The sequence below is a fragment of the Protopterus annectens genome, chromosome 1.part2 (genome assembly GCF_019279795.1).
Source record: "Protopterus annectens isolate FY-2018-M chromosome 1.part2, PAN1.0, whole genome shotgun sequence".
Lineage (NCBI taxonomy): Eukaryota > Metazoa > Chordata > Ceratodontiformes > Protopteridae > Protopterus > Protopterus annectens.
In genome coordinates, this window is record NC_056727.1 from 1,105,827,965 (window position 1) to 1,105,846,937 (window position 18,973).

Here is an 18,973-nt window from a genome sequence, read left to right on the forward strand (position 1 = left end):
AAAGCATCTGTCATGTAACAAAGTACATGTTCTGAATGCTAGATATTTTTGGTGAAACGTCCTTATTTGCATTTGTTTTGCACTTTCTTTACTGTAGACCTTGAATACAAGTGTTTCAGACTTTGCTATCTTTTGTGATCATTCCTGAACTTATTTTCTTGAATTTAAATGATGAAGGATGTTTGAATGAAAGAAAAGGTGGGCTTTAATTTGTACTGCATTGAACTTAGAGAAGTATTCAAATAAAATGTTGCTTGGTATTGTCAAAAATACACCAGTTTCTGTATTAAATCAGGAATCTGTTAAACTACAAGGGCTAAAGTCAAAAGAAGATGCGTTTTAAGGAAGGTACTTATAACTGCTATTCATTTTTTGTTAACCGAATATGACTCATTAAACATGAAATAATATGATGGGGTCCTTCTGAAAGAAATATTTATCACATGCCTAGAATCTAGCAGTGACTGGCAACATTTAAAGTATTAAACTGCAATATTTAAAGTGCCAAAGATAATGCTAATGCATAGTTGGAATGCCCTGCAAGACAACTGCAAAGAATTATATGATTTAATGACCAAAGTGCAAAAAGTGGAGCAGGTTCCAGGCATTGTTCATTTAGTCTTTAGTAATGCATATGCTTCAGCCCAACACAACACATGCTTATGCATTTGATGGTTTAGAAGGAAGTCTAAGCCTGGGACCCATGGTTAAAAAATATTCTATCTAATAACAGGCTGGAGGCCATGATAATTAATGAATTTCAGAACAAAGAATAAACACCTGGTAGTATTAGCACTGCCAAACTTCTCATCTTTAATAATCTTTCAGGAGACTTTTCAGATCGGCTCAGACATACTGTATGCCTCTTTAAGTCATACAAATATCTGAAACAATGTTATTTATGGAAAGTCTGAAATATAAATGATTTATAAAGACTAGAATTATGAGCAAAAGTAGAGCCAGTCTGAAAGTGATGCATAAAACCACAGAGTAATGTAACTGGACACAAAAACCAGTATAAGAAGCAAGCCTGATAGGGTCATAGGTAGTTACTAAGCTTGTATGCAAATAGCTCCCATCCGTAACTCAGATGACATGGGTTCTTCCTTCTCAGCCCTAGATACATGGAGAAAATTTTTATGATATGACTCTCTGGATATTAACTCAAGTCAGTGGTATTCAGGATTCAAAGCTTTAATAAATGTACTAAGACTATTAAATTTCATGATAATGACATGCTGTGGATTTTATACATCAGTTTCTTTGTATTTTCTTATTTGCTTGTCACACATCTATGAATATGCAAACTTCACTGACTCTTTTGTCTTTGAATAAGTTAACTATAGATAATGAGCTTGAGATAGGATTTTTCACTTTTTTTAATATTTTCTTTCAGCCGTTTTCATTTTTATTCTACCAACTGGCATAAATTATAAGATATCCAACAATATGGCCATGCTACTGGTTTTATAGTCTTATCTATATGCAACTTTTTTTAATTTCTCAAAATCTTTTGGGTTTCTAATACCATGATGGGAATGGACCCCATTCCTAAGTCAAAGTAAGATTAAAGTTCATGAAATTAGTATTATTTCACTCTTTGATATGAGCCAAAAGTGCTGTTCGCAGCACCCACAATGTACCCAGTAACGACTCCTTCTGCAATTCATATGGAGTTACATGTATTGATTGCATATCTAAATTTAATTGTAGACTCCTTTTATAAGACACAAATCACACAAATACCAGTCGCAGTGTGCAGACCACCACAAGGCTATAGCAAAGAACAAAGTACCTAAGAAAACGGCCTCTACATGTTTTCTCTAAATACAAATTGCTGAAGAAGGATGAATCCACCAAATATAAATCCAATTTATTGAATTGTAGAAGAAGAAAACTGCCACAACACATTTTCAAAATTAAAATATAAACGTTGCTGAATGCCACAAAACATTTTAGTAGGAGTAACACTCGAACTTCATCAGATATAAAAAAACTTTCATGTTGTCACTTCCTTTTTATATAAATCTTAATTGGAACATTGATACAATTAACCAATTAATCTTTTAAAGGAACTTGCACTCAAACACTATAATAAATAAATTATATAAAATAATTTCCTAAAACATCAAATATTTCACAATAAACTTTAAAAACCTATTCACTAGTATGTAATATTATATTGAAATATTCCATATAAATACTGAATATATTTAAAATACAAATTAAATGTATATAAAATTTTTGTAATGCAGTATAAAATATATGAAATATATAATAAAATGAACTACATGTTCCCAACTATTGAACGCTGCTAATACAATATACTATAGATATGAATATAAATGTCATATCCCTGACATTGTGTATGTTATAACTTCGCAGATCTAAGCTTAAGTAAAGGGGCAATAGATATGTGGTCATTCATGCCCGGAGATTTATTGGCTTCTAATACTACTTGCCAATATGTCTCTCTATATTCTAATTTGGTTTCCCAGGGGCCTCCCCTAAGTTCTCTAGGGACCATTTCTACCACATGAAAGTGAAATTTAGCTTGAGGGCATTGAAGGGTGTGTTTGTATAAAGCATTTCTGGAACTTTGCTTCTGGATGTCATTCATATGTTCATATATTCTACGTTTTAAAGTTCTCTCAGTTTTCCCTATGTAGAATCCTTGACACCCTTTACATAAGGCAATATACACTAGCCCCTGGGAGTTGCAGTTTGAATAATTCGAAGCTGCTATCCATTCCTTCCGAGCTGTTAAGAATAGTTTTTGTTGATGTGTAATATATTTGCATTGAGGGCATGCCCCACATTTGTATGTGCCCTTGGATTTACTAGAAAATACTGAGGGATACTTATTGTTTTCTAATAATTTTTTTTATATTGTAACCTTTCCAAAATACAGTTTTAATAGTTTTCCCTTTTAAGTTAGGAAAGTCAGTAAATTCATTGAATTTGGCCCATTTGCTTTCTACTATATTTTTAATAACATAAGCATTAGCACTAAAATTAGTAATAAAAATATTATTATATGTTTAACCTGTTTCACATTCATTTAGGCCTCTTAAGGATTCAGTTTGTATTGATCCCATCCCTAAAACAGGTTTAAAATTTCCTTGTCTGTTGAAACACACTTCCCTTTGTATGTCAGTTATTAGTTCAATAGGATATCCCCTCTGCAAAAACATTTCCATAAGTAAGTCACATTCTCTCATGAAATCTTCTTCATTAGAAGTCATGCGACAAGCATGAACATACTGTCCCTTAACTATGCTCTTTTTTGATATAAGGGATGGGCACTTGTATATCTAATGTAAGTGTTAGAAAAAGTGGGTTTCCTATATATAGTGGATATGAACCCACTTTCAATCACTTGCAAGGAAACATCCAAATAATTTACATAATTAATGGTCACTTGGTGCGTAAATCTTAAAAATGTAGTACTTTGATTTATGTATATAATAAATTCTTCTAATAATTCCTCTGTACCGGTCCAAAAAATGCATATGTCGTCCAGGAATCTGGTGTATAAATTCCATCACTCAACATACTTACTGTTATTTATAAATTTCTTCTCCCATACTGACAATACTATGTCAGCATAGGTGGGGGCACAATTGGCCCCCATAGCTACCCCAGATTCCTGTTTGAAAAATTTGCCTTGAAAATATAAAAAGTTGTTATTCAAAACAAGTTCAGCTAATTCTAGAATAGTATAAATATCATTTTCACTAGTCGTTAAATTATCTCTGAGAGCCTCCTCTACCCAGGCTAACCCTGTCTCATGAGGTATAACAGAAAATAAATCTGTTACATCAATAGTAACAAATTTAAGGATAACTACCTTTAAATCCAGTGTGATTTACCTTAGGAATTCCCAAGAGTCTTTTAACAAATATTTGTCTTTACCCCACAATAGTTTCATTTTCCAGTCTAGAAATTTTGATAAAGGAGAAATCTTGGAGCCTTTAGATGCTACAATGGGTCTTGGGGGGGGGGGGTTAGCAACATCTTCATGAACCTTGGGTATCCCGAATATCGAGGGTACCCTAGGTGAAGTGTTTTCCAGGTATAGGTAAGTATCATAATCTATAACTCCCTGATCAAATAGATCTTTGAGGGCCAAATCTATTTTCTTATACGAAATATTAATTTCATTAATAGATACCTTACTATATCTGGAAACATCATGTAATATAGAGTGCATTTTACCATCATAAATAATTTTATCCATTATTATAATCCCCCCACCCTTGTCTGGTTCCATTATCCTAATATTTGGATCTTCTCTCAGAGTAGTTAAAAGTAATTTTTCTTTCTCTTCCAGATTGGATACTCTGATATTGATCCTAATTTTATTTCTAATTTTTTCTCAATACTGTATTCCAATTTTTTTAATTGAGGATGAATAGGAGGATTAAAAGTACTATGTTTCTTAGGCACCCTATTTTGTATTCTCATTTAGTTATTTCCAAACATATTTTCCAAATTTAATTTTCTGACAAACATTTTGACATCTAAAATGGCCTGTGCTAAATTACTGTTCTGACTAGGTACAAATTTAAAAACTTTAGTGAATAGGTTAAAGAAATCTTGGGTCACCTTTTGATTACTGTAATTAAAAATATGAAATCAAGCTTGGCTTACTCTTTCATAACCTTCACCTTGTATTGTTTTGATATCCATTTCTGATACTACTGCCAAGTCCTGTTGTATCCCCCTCCCCTCTGTTGATATTGCCCCCTGTAAAAATGGTTGTTATTCCCATTTAGATTCCTGTTATGGATTCTTTTGGACCTCCGTGGAAGGGGCTCAAAATTACCTTCAATGGACTCCGGGCCCTCAATGTGTTCCAGGGTATGTCCGTTGTTCTCATAATGGGGGGGGGGGCAAAACATTGGGATTGGATACCTTTCCTCTGCTGAATGATGTATGACTATTACGTGGAGGTGCTGGGTATTGTAGTCTTTCCTGATATTCTCTAATGTCACGTTCAAGTTTTTTATATTTCCGTCTTATAATATCCTCACATTTTTTGTCAATTTGTGTTCTAATATCATAATAATTATTCTTCTCAGTTTCTATACTGAAAATTAAATCTGTGGTAACTCTCTCATTATACAAATCAATTAATTCCTTCATTTTACTAATTTCCCTGTCATTATTTCTAATAATGGCTTGAACTATTTCTAAACCACAACTATTAAAAATATTCAAAAGTCCCTTGTGGAATTCACTTCCTTCCACAACATTATTCGGATATTTGAATATCCTTAAACATTTAGGTACAATATGTTTATTTAAACACTCCTGTAAATATACATTGTCCAAATTCAGTGTCTTGTACCTTAGTAGAGCAGTCTGTAATTTGTCCAAAGATTCTCTATATGTGTCTATATTAATTTCCTTGTCATTATTTCTAATAATGGCTTGAACTATTTCTAAACCACAACTATTAAAAATATTCAAAAGTTCCTTGTGGAATTCACTTCCTTCCACTACATTATTTGGATATTTGAATATCCTTAAACCTTAAGGTACAATATGTTTATTTAAACACTCCTGTAAATATACATTGTCCAAATTCAGTGTCTTGTACCTTAGTAGAGCAGTCTGTAATTTGTCTAAAAATTCTCTATATGTGTCGTTGGAATTGGACCTCACATTTATGTCCTCAGAGAAATGAAATGGCAAATTTTGATTAAGCCAGTCGTGAAACTCCACTGGTACATTCCTCTCTCTCGCTGGCAAGGAAGGTGGTAGTCTAAGGTCGCTACCTTCCGATGGATGCGGCGTTCAATAGTTGGGAACATGTAGTCCATTTTATTATATATTTCATATATTTTATACTGCATTACACAAGTTTTATATACATTTAATTTGTATTTTAAATATATTCAGTATTTATATGGAATATTTCAATATAATATTACATACTGGTGAATAGGTTTTTAAAGTTTATTGTGAAATATTTGATGTTTTAGAAAATGATTTTATATAATTTATTTATTTAAAGTGTTTGAGTGCAAGTTCCTTTAAAAGATTAATTGGTTAACTGTATCAATGTTCCAGTTAAGATGTATATAAAAAGGAAGTGACAACATGAAAGTTTTTTTATATCTGATGAAGTTCGAGTGTTACTCCTACGAAAACGTTTTGTGGCATTCAACAATGTTTATATTTTAATTTTGAAAACGTGTTGTGGCAGTTTTCTTCTTCTACAATTCAATAAATTGGATTTATATTTGGTGGATTCATCCTTGTTCAGCAATTTGTATTTAGAGAAAACGTGTAGAGGCCATTTTCTTAGGTACTTTATTCTTTGCTACAGCCTTGTGGTGGTCTGCACACTGCGACTGGTATTTGTGTGATTTGTGATTTTACCAGGCGTACTCCATATTTTCTGGTGGTTTGTTTCTATGGAGGACAGTGTAGGCAGTACCACACCCACCAAGCGGAATGAGGGCCTTAGGGGATCTGAGGTGGGAGATTTCCGCAAGATTGCGAGACAGCTAACCCAACTTATAGACTTACTCACTCCAGTAAGTTAAGGACTTGTTACTATTTTATCCAAATCTTCCAATCCATCAGGAAGTGGCTATGAGGCATCATGATTCAGTGAACAACTACCTCCGGGATAAGGCAATAATGGTTTGGTCCGTGGGATGCAGGCCGACATTCCCGGAAGTAGTAATGTTAATTTTCAGGCAACAGCTAACCTCTTGCGTCCATCGGAAGGTAGCGATCATAGACTACCACCTTACTTGCCAGCGAGAGAGAGGAATGTACCAGTGGAGTTTCACGACTGGCTTAATCAAAATTTTCCGTTTCATTTCTCTGAGGACATAAATGTGAGGTCCAATTCCAACGACACATATAGAGAATCTTTGGACAAATTACAGACTGCTCTACTATGGTACAAGACACTGAATTTGGACAATGTATATTTACAGGAGTGTTTAAATAAACATATTGTACCTTAAGGTTTAAGGATATTCAAATATCCGAATAATGTAGTGGAAGGAAGTGAATTTCATAAGGAACTTTTGAATATTTTTAATAGTTGTGGTTTAGAAATAGTTCAAGCCATTATTAGAAATAATGACAGGAAAATTAGTAAAATGAAGGAATTAATTGATTTGTACAATGAGAGAGTTACCACAAATTTAATTTTCAGTATAGAAACTGAGAAGAATAGATATTATGATATTAGAACACAAATTGACAAAAAATGTGAGGATATTAATACGGAAATATAAAAAACTTGAACGTGACATTAGAGAATATCAGGAAGGACTACAATACCCAGCACCTCCACGTAATAGTCATACATCATTCAGCAGAGGAAAGGTATCCAATCCCAATGTTTTGCCCCCCCCCCCCATTATGAGAACAACGGACATACCCTGGAACACATAGAGGGCCCAGAGCACATTGAAGGTAATTTTGAACCCCTTCCATGGAGGTCCAAAAGAATCCGTAACAGGAATCTAAATGGGAATAACAACCATTTTTACGGGGGGCAATATCAACAGAGGGGAGGGGGATACAAAAGGACTTGGCAGTAGTATCAGAAATGGATATCAAAACAATACAAGGTGAAGGTTATGAAAGAGTAAGCCAAGCAGGATTTCATATTTTTAATTACAGTAATCAAGAGGTGACCCAAGATTTCTTTAACCTATTCACTAAAGGTTTTAAATTTGTACCTAGTCAGAACAGTAATTTAGCACAAGCCATTTTAGATGCCAAAATGTTTGTCAGAAATTTAAATTTGGAAAATATGTTTGGAAATAACTTGATGAGAATACAAAATAGGGTGCCTAAGAAACATAGTACTTTTAATCCTCCTATTCATCCTCAATTAAAAAATTTGGAATACAGTATTGAGAAAAAAATTAGAAATAAAATTAGGATCAATATCAGAGTATCCAATCTGGAAGAGAAAAAAAAATTACTTTTAACTACTCTGAGAGAAGATCCAAATATTAGGATAATGGAACCAGACAAGGGTGGGGGGATTATAATAATGGATAAAATTATTTATGATGGTAAAATGTACTCTAGATTACATGATGTTTCCAGATATAGTAAGGTATCTATTAATGAAATTAATATTTTGTATAAGAAAATAGATTTGGCCCTCAAAGATCTATTTGATCAGGGAGTTATAGATTATGATACTTACCTATACCTGGAAAACACTTCACCTAGGGTACCCTCGATATTCGGGATACCCAAGGTTCATGAAGATGTTGCTAACCCCCCCCCCCCCAAGACCCATTGTAGCATCTAAAGGCTCCAAGATTTCTCCTTTATCAAAATTTCTAGACTGGAAAATAAAACTATTGTGGGGTAAAGACAAATATTTGTTAAAAGACTCTTGGGAATTCCTAAGGTAAATCACACTGGATTTAAAGGTAGTTAACCTTAAATTTGTTACTATTGATGTAACAGATTTATTTTCTGTTATACCTCATGAGACAGGGTTAGCCTGGGTAGAGGAGGCTCTCAGAGATAATTTAACGACTAGTGAAAATGATATTTATACTATTCTAGAATTAGCTGAACTTGTTTTGAATAACAACTTTTTATATTTTCAAGGCAAATTTTTCAAACAGGAATCATGGGGTAGCTATGGGGGCCAATTGTGCCCCCACCTATGCTGACATAGTATTGTCAGTATGGGAGAAGAAATTTATAAATAACAGTAAGTATGTTGAGTGCTGGAATTTATACACCAGATTCCTGGACGACGTATGCATTTTTTGGACCGGTACGGAAGAATTATTAGAATAATTTATTATATACATAAATCAAAGTACTACATTTTTAAGATTTACGCACCAAGTGACCATTGATTATATAAATTATTTGGATGTTTCCTTGCAAGTGATTGAAAGTGGGTTCAAATCCGCTATATATAGGAAGCCCACTTTTTCTAACACTTACATTAGATATACAAGTGCCCATCCCTTATATCAAAAAAAGAGCATAGTTAAGGGACAGTATGTTTGTGCTTGTCGCATGACTTCTAATGAAGAAGATTTCATGAGAGAATGTGACTTACTTATGGAAATGTTTTTGCAGAGAGCATATCCTATTGAACTAATAACTGATATACAAAGGGAAGTGTGTTTCAACAGACAATGACATTTTAAACCTGTTTTAGGGATGGGATCAATACAAACTGAATCCTTAACAGGCCTAAAGGAATGTGAAACAGGTTCAACATATAATAATATTTTTATTACTAATTTTAGTGCTAATGCTTATGTTATTAAAAATATAGTAGAAAGCGAATGGGCCAAATTCAATGAATTTACTGACTTTCCTAACTTAAAAGGGAAAACTATTAAAACTGTATTTCAGAAAGGTTACAATATAAAAAAAAATATTAGAAAACAATAAGTATCCCTCAGTATTTTCTAGTAAATCTAAGGGCAAATACAAATGTGGGGCATGCCCTCAATGCAAATATATTACACATCAACAAAAACTATTCTTAACAGCTCGGAAGGAATGGATAGCAGCTTCGAATTATTCAAACTGCAACTCCCAGGGGCTAGTGTATATTGCCTTATGTAAAGGGTGTCAAGGATTCTACATAGGGAAAACTGAGAGAACTTTAAAACGTAGAATATATGAACATATGAATGACATCCAGAAGCAAAGTTCCAGAAATGCTTTATACAAATACACCCTTCAATGCCCTCAAGCTAAATTTCACTTTCATGTGGTAGAAATGGTCCTTAGAGAACTTAGGGGAGGCCCCTGGGAAACCAAATTAGAATATAGAGAGACATATTGGCAAGTAGTATTAGAAGCCAATAAATCTCCGGGCATGAATGACCACATATCTATTGCCCCTTTACTTAAGCTTAGATCTGCGAAGTTATAACATACACAATGTCAGGGATATGACATTTATATTCATATCTATAGTATATTGTATTAGAAGCGTTCAATAGTTGGGAACATGTAGTCCATTTTATTATATATTTCATATATTTTATACTGCATTACAAAAGTTTTATATACATTTAATTTGTATTTTAAATATATTCGGTATTTATATGGAATATTTCCATATAATATTGCATAGTAGTGAATAGGTTTTTAAAGTTTATTGTGAAATATTTAATGTTTTAGGAAATGATTTTATATAATTTATTTATTTAAAGTGTTTGAGTGCAAGTTCCTTTAAAAGATTAATTGGTTAATTGTATCAATGTTCCAATTAAGATGTATATAAAAAGGAAGTGACAACATGAAAGTTTTTTTATATCTGATGAAGTTCGAGTGTTACTCCTACGAAAATGTTTTGTGGCATTCAGCAACGTTTATATTTTAATTTTGAAAACGTGTTGTGGCAGTTTTCCTCTTCTACAATTCAATATATTGGATTTATATTTGGTGGATTCATCCTTCTTCAGCAATTTGTATTTAGAGAAAACGTGTTAAGGGCCGTTTTCTTAGGTACTTTATTCTTTGCTATAGCCTTGTGGTGGTCTGCACACTGCGACTGGTATTTGTGTGATTTATGATTTTACCAGGCGTATTCCATATTTTCTGCTCCTTTGATAACACCCATTGCTCCTACTACTATTGGAACTATCTGGGTATCTTTTTTCCATGTTGCTCTCGTTTCTGCTTGCAAATCCTGATATTTTATAACTTTGTGTCTCTCTATATGCAGGACACTGTAGTCACTCAGTGTGGCAATTTCAATGATCAGTGCTACTTTTGTCTTCTTTTTTGAACCACTATATCCAGTTTTCTAGCATCTATCTTTTGATATGTTGGTAATGGATGATCCCATGTGATGTAGGCTTCATTTTCTATGATGCTTTGTGGCTCATGTTTCCAGTGTTTTTCAGCCACTTCAGTACCATAATGTTTTCACAATCCTCAGTGCAACAGTCTTGCCACATTATTATGCCTTTCAATATACAGTTCTTTTTCCATTAGTATGTCACAACCAGCAACAAGGTGTGCAACTGTTTCCAATTCTGTTTTGTAAAACCTACATTTGTCTGCTTCTCCCACATGTTTAATGGACTTTGTAAACCAACGTGTACATAGCCCACTGTCTTATGCCGCCAATATTGACCTTTCATCTCTTGGTTCGAACTCGCCTCTCCTTAAACATTCATGCATTCATTCCTGGTCAACATGAGGTTCTTCCAGAAGTTTTCTATATTTGCAACTATATTTATGCATTTTCCACATTTCTTGCCTTCTCATCTGGTCCTTCACCTTACATTCTTTCTTTTGTTTTTTGGCACATTCAGTTGCTGCCTGATTTTTATCGACTTGTGGTTTGATTTCCATTCCTGCTTGACGCCAGTATGCTTCTGGAGATTAAGCAGAAAAGTCATCTTAGATTTATTCTCCTTATGCTTCAAAACTTTCACTACATTTGGGTCTTTTGAGGTCAGAAGATATGCGTGGAGTCCCACAATTGCAGATCTATACTTGTATTCAATTTCAAGGAGGCCCATCTCTCATTCAGAACTGGGAATATATAATCTTGGTGTGCACTGATTTTTATAAGCATCCTTCTTGTTATCCTGTCTATAATCTATCCAACATGTTTTGGGGCCAGTCAGCCACTCCAAAACTGTAAGTTAGGACAGGAAGAGCAAATTGATTTATAGCTTGGATTTTATTCTTAGATGTCAGTGCTGTTTTCAGGATTAAGTCTACTGAAATATTCCTTACTAAGTTTTATTCACATTTGTTTGTGTTTTAATGTTGATCCTTCATCATTTCCCAAATATTTATATGCTCCTTCTTGCCTAAGTTCTTTTATATCACATTCTTGTCCCAAACTGATGTTTTCCTGCTTTAAAGGTTGCTTTTGCAGATTTATCAAGACCAAATGACATTCTTATATCATCTGAGAAAAGTTTTGACAACTTTCAGTTGTGATTTCAGTTCCTCATCTGATGAGCTATACAGTTTAAATCATTGGCAAACAGAAGATGAGAAGTCTTTACACTTTGTTGTTTTCTAGGAGCCAAATTATAGCCATGGCCTGAGCTGTTAAGTAGATACCTTAATGGGTTAAGGGCAAGGCAGAATAGCAGCAGTGACAGAGAGTCACCCTGGAATATCCCCCTTTGAATTTTTATCTCTGGAATAATAAGTTGTCCTTTATCATGGCTTAATTGCAAAGTGATCTGCCACTGTTTTCATGGTTACTGTAATGTAGTCGATCAGTGTAGGATGTATCATATACATTTTTAAGCACTCTTTTATCCATAAATGTGGGATACTATCAAATGCTTTTTTGCAGTCAATCCATGCCATACTTAGATTCTTCCTCTTTTTACAGTTCTCCACTATGACTTTATTTGACAACAAATGATCCTTTCTTCCATGTCTTTCTTTTATTGCCCTTTTGTTCTACTGCCATAATTGAGTTTTCTTCTAAATGACCATAAACTCTGTCAGCATCAATTCCCATGTATAGTTTATACATCGTCGGAAGGCAAGTTATTGGTCTATAATTTTTAGGGTAGCTTGCAGGTTCACTCTTAAGCAGGAGCATTGTTTTTCCTGTTAGCTAGGTTGGTGTCTGTTCAGGGTATGCATATAAATACTTCTTACTCATGGCTAAATCTTCGTGTAAAGATGTTAATACTTTTAGCCAAAAGTTAGGTGCTGCATCTGGGCCCAGGGTTTTCCTATTAGAGGCTTTTCTTAACTTTATTTCAATCTCTTTGGCTATTTCATCCCATTTCATATTCTGTACCTGTAAACTTCTTATTCTTTCTTTAACTTCTTCTATCCATTTAGCATCTTTGTTATGTTCCACAGGATCTTCATAGATATTTCTTCAAAATGTATCTATTTCTTCTTTTTTTTTGGTGGTCTTTCAATTACTTTTACCTTGTTTCCCAATTCTTTATTAAACTTTTTTGGGTCATCCATAAATTGCTTATTTTGTACTTTTCCTTTATATTTATCTTCGTATCTTCTAGGTTTTTCCGCCTGTGCTGAAATTTTTAGTTTGTTATTTGTGATAGTGCATGATAGATACTGGCCTGTTCTAATACTGTGCATTGCTTTTATCACATCTATCTTTCTTAGTATTTTTGTTGATCCGTTCCCTCTTCTATCATCTTCCAACAGTGACACTACTTGTCTTAACTGCTTGATAGTTTTCTCTATTTGATATTTCCATGATGGTATTTGTTTTCTCCCTTTCCTTTCCCTCACTGCTGTGTGCTCTTGTGGTAGAACTTTATCAGTTATTAATTTAGTTGCAAAGTAATATAGCCTTTTTATGTCTGTTATGTCGCATGGATCTATATGAACAGCCTAATTACTCTGTTCATTTGTTTTATCAGACTTCTGGCTTTTTGGGTTTTAGTAACCTACTGCAGTCTATTCCTTTTATTGATCTTGATATATCTATGTCTATTAAATCAAGCAACACTTCTCTTAGCTCATTTTCTTTCAAACTGAGGGCACATCCTTTCTTTTCCATTTCCTGCAGGCATTCTACAGAAGGTTCTATAGCATCTTCCTGTGGCACATTCTCTTTAATTTCATCCTGTGCCATCCGTTGCTCTGTCATATGGGAACCCACTGGCCTATCACTCCTTAACATTGACTGCATCAGAGTTTCCGCAGTTTCCTGTTCCTTCCCTTGCTGTCTTGCTTCAAGTGAACATTTATACTGGTTTCCTGTGGAAGGCTCCAAATTATCTTCATATGGTGCTTGACCAATTGCTTTCTGTTCCACTGGTTTCCCCTTAATTTGGATATACATTATTCTATCCTGTTGTGGTATTTTCTGAATTAGATTTTCTACACTGGATCCTTCACTTCACAGGTACTCCATAACCTCAATTTCTATTTCTTTAATGTTTCCATTACTGATCTCCTTTTCTACTTTTCCTTCTTATTTTTGTACTGTAAAGTTTTCCATGCCTGGATTCCTTTGCCTGTATTTCTCTTCAAATATCTTTGGTGCTGCTTTTTTATATTGGTTAGTTTTGCTTTCTTCTTCTTTACATAAATATTACACCATATTAAATCTCTTTTTCTTTCCCATGTCCATATTTCCTCTTCAGATGTTTCCTGATCTTCCTGCTTCTTCTTACTTTGGGGACTCACTCCATCATGCTGTTACGTAACCTGTGCTACACCTTCTTCACCAAATCATTCACTTTGCAGGTATTCCATAACTTCAACCTCTATTTTCTCAACTTCCACTTTACTAATCTTTTCTGCGTTCCATCTTTGTGATATTATTTTTTTATTGTGAATGTTCCATATCCAGATGCCTTTGCCTATATTTCTCTTTGACTATCTTTGGGGATGCTTTCTTTATATTGATTAATTTGCCTTTCTCCTTTGCATAAATATTGCACCATATCAAATCTTTCTTTCCCATGTCCATATTTCTTTGTTATACTTTTCAAATATCTCTTGGTTTTGTTGTTTATATTTCCACACTTCCTCATATGCTTCTTTTTCCAAGCAGATCAAAGTTTCTTGATCTATATACTGTTTTTCACAAATCTGTTGTATTAATGAATACAAATTTTCATTTGAAGCTTCTGACAGTTTTTCTTGTGGAAGTATTTTTCTTTCCTCTAATTCCTCTTAATCATTTTGTATATCTTCTGTCTGGACATTCTGGGCTTTTTGCATAAAAGTAAAAATACATAATTTATATCTTATCTTCAGTAGTCCACTCTCTTGCCTTTATGGCTCTTCTTTGGCCTATCAGATTTGGTGATTTTTGTGGACTGCTACTTCCTTCTACAATGGGGGGGGGGGGCATCCTCCCCCTGGGCTTGGCCTGGCCCCATTGCAGGAATGTTTCCGCATTTTAAGGATTCTACACTGTCATTTTTTCCAGTCCTGGCACCAGTGTGCCTACCAGGACTGGGCACTATTTTTCTGGGTCTTGTGCAACTTTCCTTATGATGATGATGATGATGATGATGATTATTATTATTATTATTATTTTCTTTCCTATTCCTTCAAAAACATTTTGACAGTCTTTCATCAAGTTATTTATTCTTGAGCTTCCTTTCATGCTTTCTTTAGTTTATTTAATATCTGAATGCTACCACCTGACATAACCACTGAGGAACTTTTCATTAAGAATCCGCTCCTTTACGTATATACAACTTGACTATGCTAAACATATCGTTCAGCACAGGTCTAAGGCATGGCTTTGTGCACTTTGTTGTAAATTCATTTAGGCAGTGCGTTGATATCTGAATCAACTGGGACGTGTATTGATAAGTTCAAAATCCCTACTTTTGCTGTTGCCTTACTCAGGATTTCACCTTCATGTACTGTATATGTATATGTATTGCAATGTTCTGCTGTGCTCCTGTAAAAGACTGAGTAAAGGAATAAAACATTTAATCCATAATTTGTTTTGCCTCTTAATCTATAGAGTAACAAATCTGTCTATTAAACTGCCTGTTACACCAGTGTGGTCTGTTACATTTTGTCTGTGAATTATAATGTTTTCTTAAACTTGTCTGCTATTCTTCACAATTTTAAGATAATAACTTATTTTGCCTCATTTGCATACTCTTTCCTTTGCTGAACATATAATATTGAGTGAATATAATCCCTCACAATAACCACATAACTATTTGTTTAGAAGTTAATGATGTAATTAAATAATTTATTTTTGATTTTGCTGCATCTTAATTGTTTATACATTCTCACTTTTCAAACTGATGTTCATGTTTATTGAACTAACGTGTTTTGCTCTGTAGCATGCTTCTCTCCTAGATCTCTGATATCTCTAGTGGTCCTGCAAAATAAAGTTAGTTCTTCAACAAGTTTTCTTCTTGAGAAGCATTTCCTTTTAACCTTTCTTGATTTGCATTTTTAAATTTCCTGCCGCTTAATTTCTGTAATTACAATTTCTTGCAAGACCTTTTTAATATGTATTATATGCATTTAACATTTTATTTAGGAATTGCTTTCTTTTTTTAAATTATACATGTAAAGCTGAATGCTTTCCTTTGATTCAAAATACTTCTTCAGCTTTAGAAGTACATCATAAGTATGTATTTGATTTAGCTGACATGCTGTCATAGATTTTGCATACTCTTTCTCTTACAATATGTAACTATTTGTGTCTTGTCTCCTCTAATATTTAAAGCACTTACAACATCCTGGATTTGAGCCACCAAGCTGCACCATTCTGAACCAATGCAATGACAGCCATATCAAAATGATAATGGAAATGCATGTTACGTATACCTTGTGATCAATTATTTTTTTCTGTCTATGTATGCTCTTGTGTTTCTAAAATATTTTGTGTTCCTTATTTTATATATTTGTGTCTTTAATGTAGACAAACTTAAAAATACTGTCACTGTTTGTAGTTATTTATTTACTTTAGATGTTTCTACTTATCTGGTTCATCCAGTATACATATATTTGCATTCTTTACCAGGATCTGAACCTCTAAATTCACAGTATAATGTGAACTTGTGAATAGCAAAACAATAACTAGTGAGGCACCCAACTGTAACACTAATACTTAACTGAGACTCTTGCTTCTTTAAACCTTGTTTCTAATTTATTTCTTGTCAGGTATAAACTAAAAGAAATGGAGGGTTTGGTCAAAATGAATGCATTGTAGTTAATTAGTATAACAGTATCGGACGATAGGTTTAAACTAAGCTTAAGGATGAACAGCCATCAATATGCTTATCCAAATCACACCTTGTAATGATAAGGATAGACTAGCTCACCCTGGATAGCAGATCATTAACATTAATGCCAGGCATGAACATGTGATTGCCTATCCAGTCATCGAGGTCTGCTGTAAATTTTTTCAGGGAGGTATTCTGCTTAATACCAGAGGGAGTCTATTCCAAAGGTGGTAGATGTGTTGAGTAAGAAACCTACCATACCAGCAGGTATTGTGGATCTTAAAATGGTGATTTAGGTCCTTGGTGTTAAGTATTAGTTGAGCTATTTCATCTATGAAGGTAAAGTAGTTCAAAAAGCAATTGTTTTTCACGGTACAAAATGCAAGGAAAAGTGGGATCCTGTAAGACACTGAGTAAATGGATGCCAAATTTAGTCTGTTGGAATAGCTTAAGTAGCTGAAACCAGAGATTTTTCTAGATATGAATATTTGGAGACCTTGCAAGCTGTAAAATGTACAGAAGCACATTCCAAATGGGGCATTGCATTCAATAATGGGTTTGATGGGGAACGAGTAAAGAGGGAAAGACATCCTTGAACCTAGACAAGATGGCTTAACAAATAAGCTGTGCAAGGCAGCAGGACTTTCTGACTACAGCTGAGATGCGGTGGTCAAAAGAGATTTCATTGTCAACATGTACCCATGTCTCTAATAATGGGATCTGCTTTAAGAAGAATACCATCAGTATGACAAGAAGAAGGGAAGTGGATCTTGCCTAAGGCAAATATGCTACATTTGTTAACATTTAGGATGAACCATTGATAAACACACCAACTGTAACTCTAATCTAGAATTTACTGAAAAGTTTGAGCATCATGGGGCAAATTGACAAAAGCAGCTATTTTGCTGTCATCCACAACCTTGATTATCCACAAACACTGGACGCCAGTTTTACCTCTGAGAAATAAATGCCAAACATGAGATGACCAAAGACTGAAACCTGTGGACCATCACTTCTAATATTTCTAAGTCTATGGGAGATGTCTCAGACCTCTACTATGTGCGTTCAGTCTATAATCCAATTAGCTATCTAGAAGAAAATGTAAGGGTTGACACTACTTATGATGCCTACATGGAGAGTGGTGTCAAAGGTTTTAACAAGGTCAGGGTATCAGTATGCAATATGAACAGTCTGGCCTTTTTTAAGTTTCTGTGATCAAAAAATTTTGTACATGACCACCATCACTAGAGAAGAGATATTGATTGGGTTTGAGGGTCTGGGGGCTCACCCATTTTGTTATTTATTTCAGTGATAATGTATTCCATAGCTTTCCAGATAATGCTAGTGAGACTGATAGATCTATGGTTACTGGGTCTGTCTTGGGATCGCCCATGTGGAGGGGACAGATGTGGTTGTTCTCCACATTTCAGATACACAACCTGTTGACAGCCAAATGTTACATAGACTTAGGAGAGGATTGGCAATGTGGTATTTGATATTTGCAAGCAAACAGCCTGGAATATTGTTGAGACCCACGAAGCTAGTGATTTTAGTTTTAAAAAGTACAAAAGCCACTTGTTCAAGGATGATAACAGGTGACACAATCTAGGAAGAAACTGAAGGAGGGATGAGATGTGTAGGAGGTGTAAAGTTGGAGCTCAGTTTATTAACAAGGATATTATCTACACTTTCCAAGTCATAGTGGGATACACCAGTGAAGTTAAATTAAAACCAAAGATGAAAACGATGTAGTTATTATAATGACAAATATGTGTTAAAAGTTAATATCCATCACTTCCAGGATTAAGACTAATAGGATTTAGTCAGTCTAGCACTCTCCCCCTTTACCTCACAATGCTGAGCACCCAAATGCTCATCTCCAGATCTCTCCCAGCTCAGAAGAAGCAGAGCATAAGACATAAATAATGCTCATGCTAATGCTAAGCCCCTACCAAAATGATGGCACCCATGAAGCCTGAAGCAATGAGAAGGTGGGTAGGGATGGTGAAAGAGATACAACTGGCAATGTGAGACACTTACTCACTCAGTAAGAAGCAGGTTCAGAGGGAAGCAAGATAAACTTATGTAAAACAAAGTCAAGGTCATATGCTGGAACTGGAGACTTGTTGGACAGATTAATTAGAAAGGACTCTGTCATAGGTTCATAAGTTCTTACTAAGCTTAAAGCCAAGCAGGCTATCATGAAGCTCAGCTACACCACTCAGTACTAATGGGAGACTAACAATATCTCCTATTAAGTGGATTATCCCCACAAATCCCAAGTGAAAATTTGCAATTACCCATCCAGTCTAGTT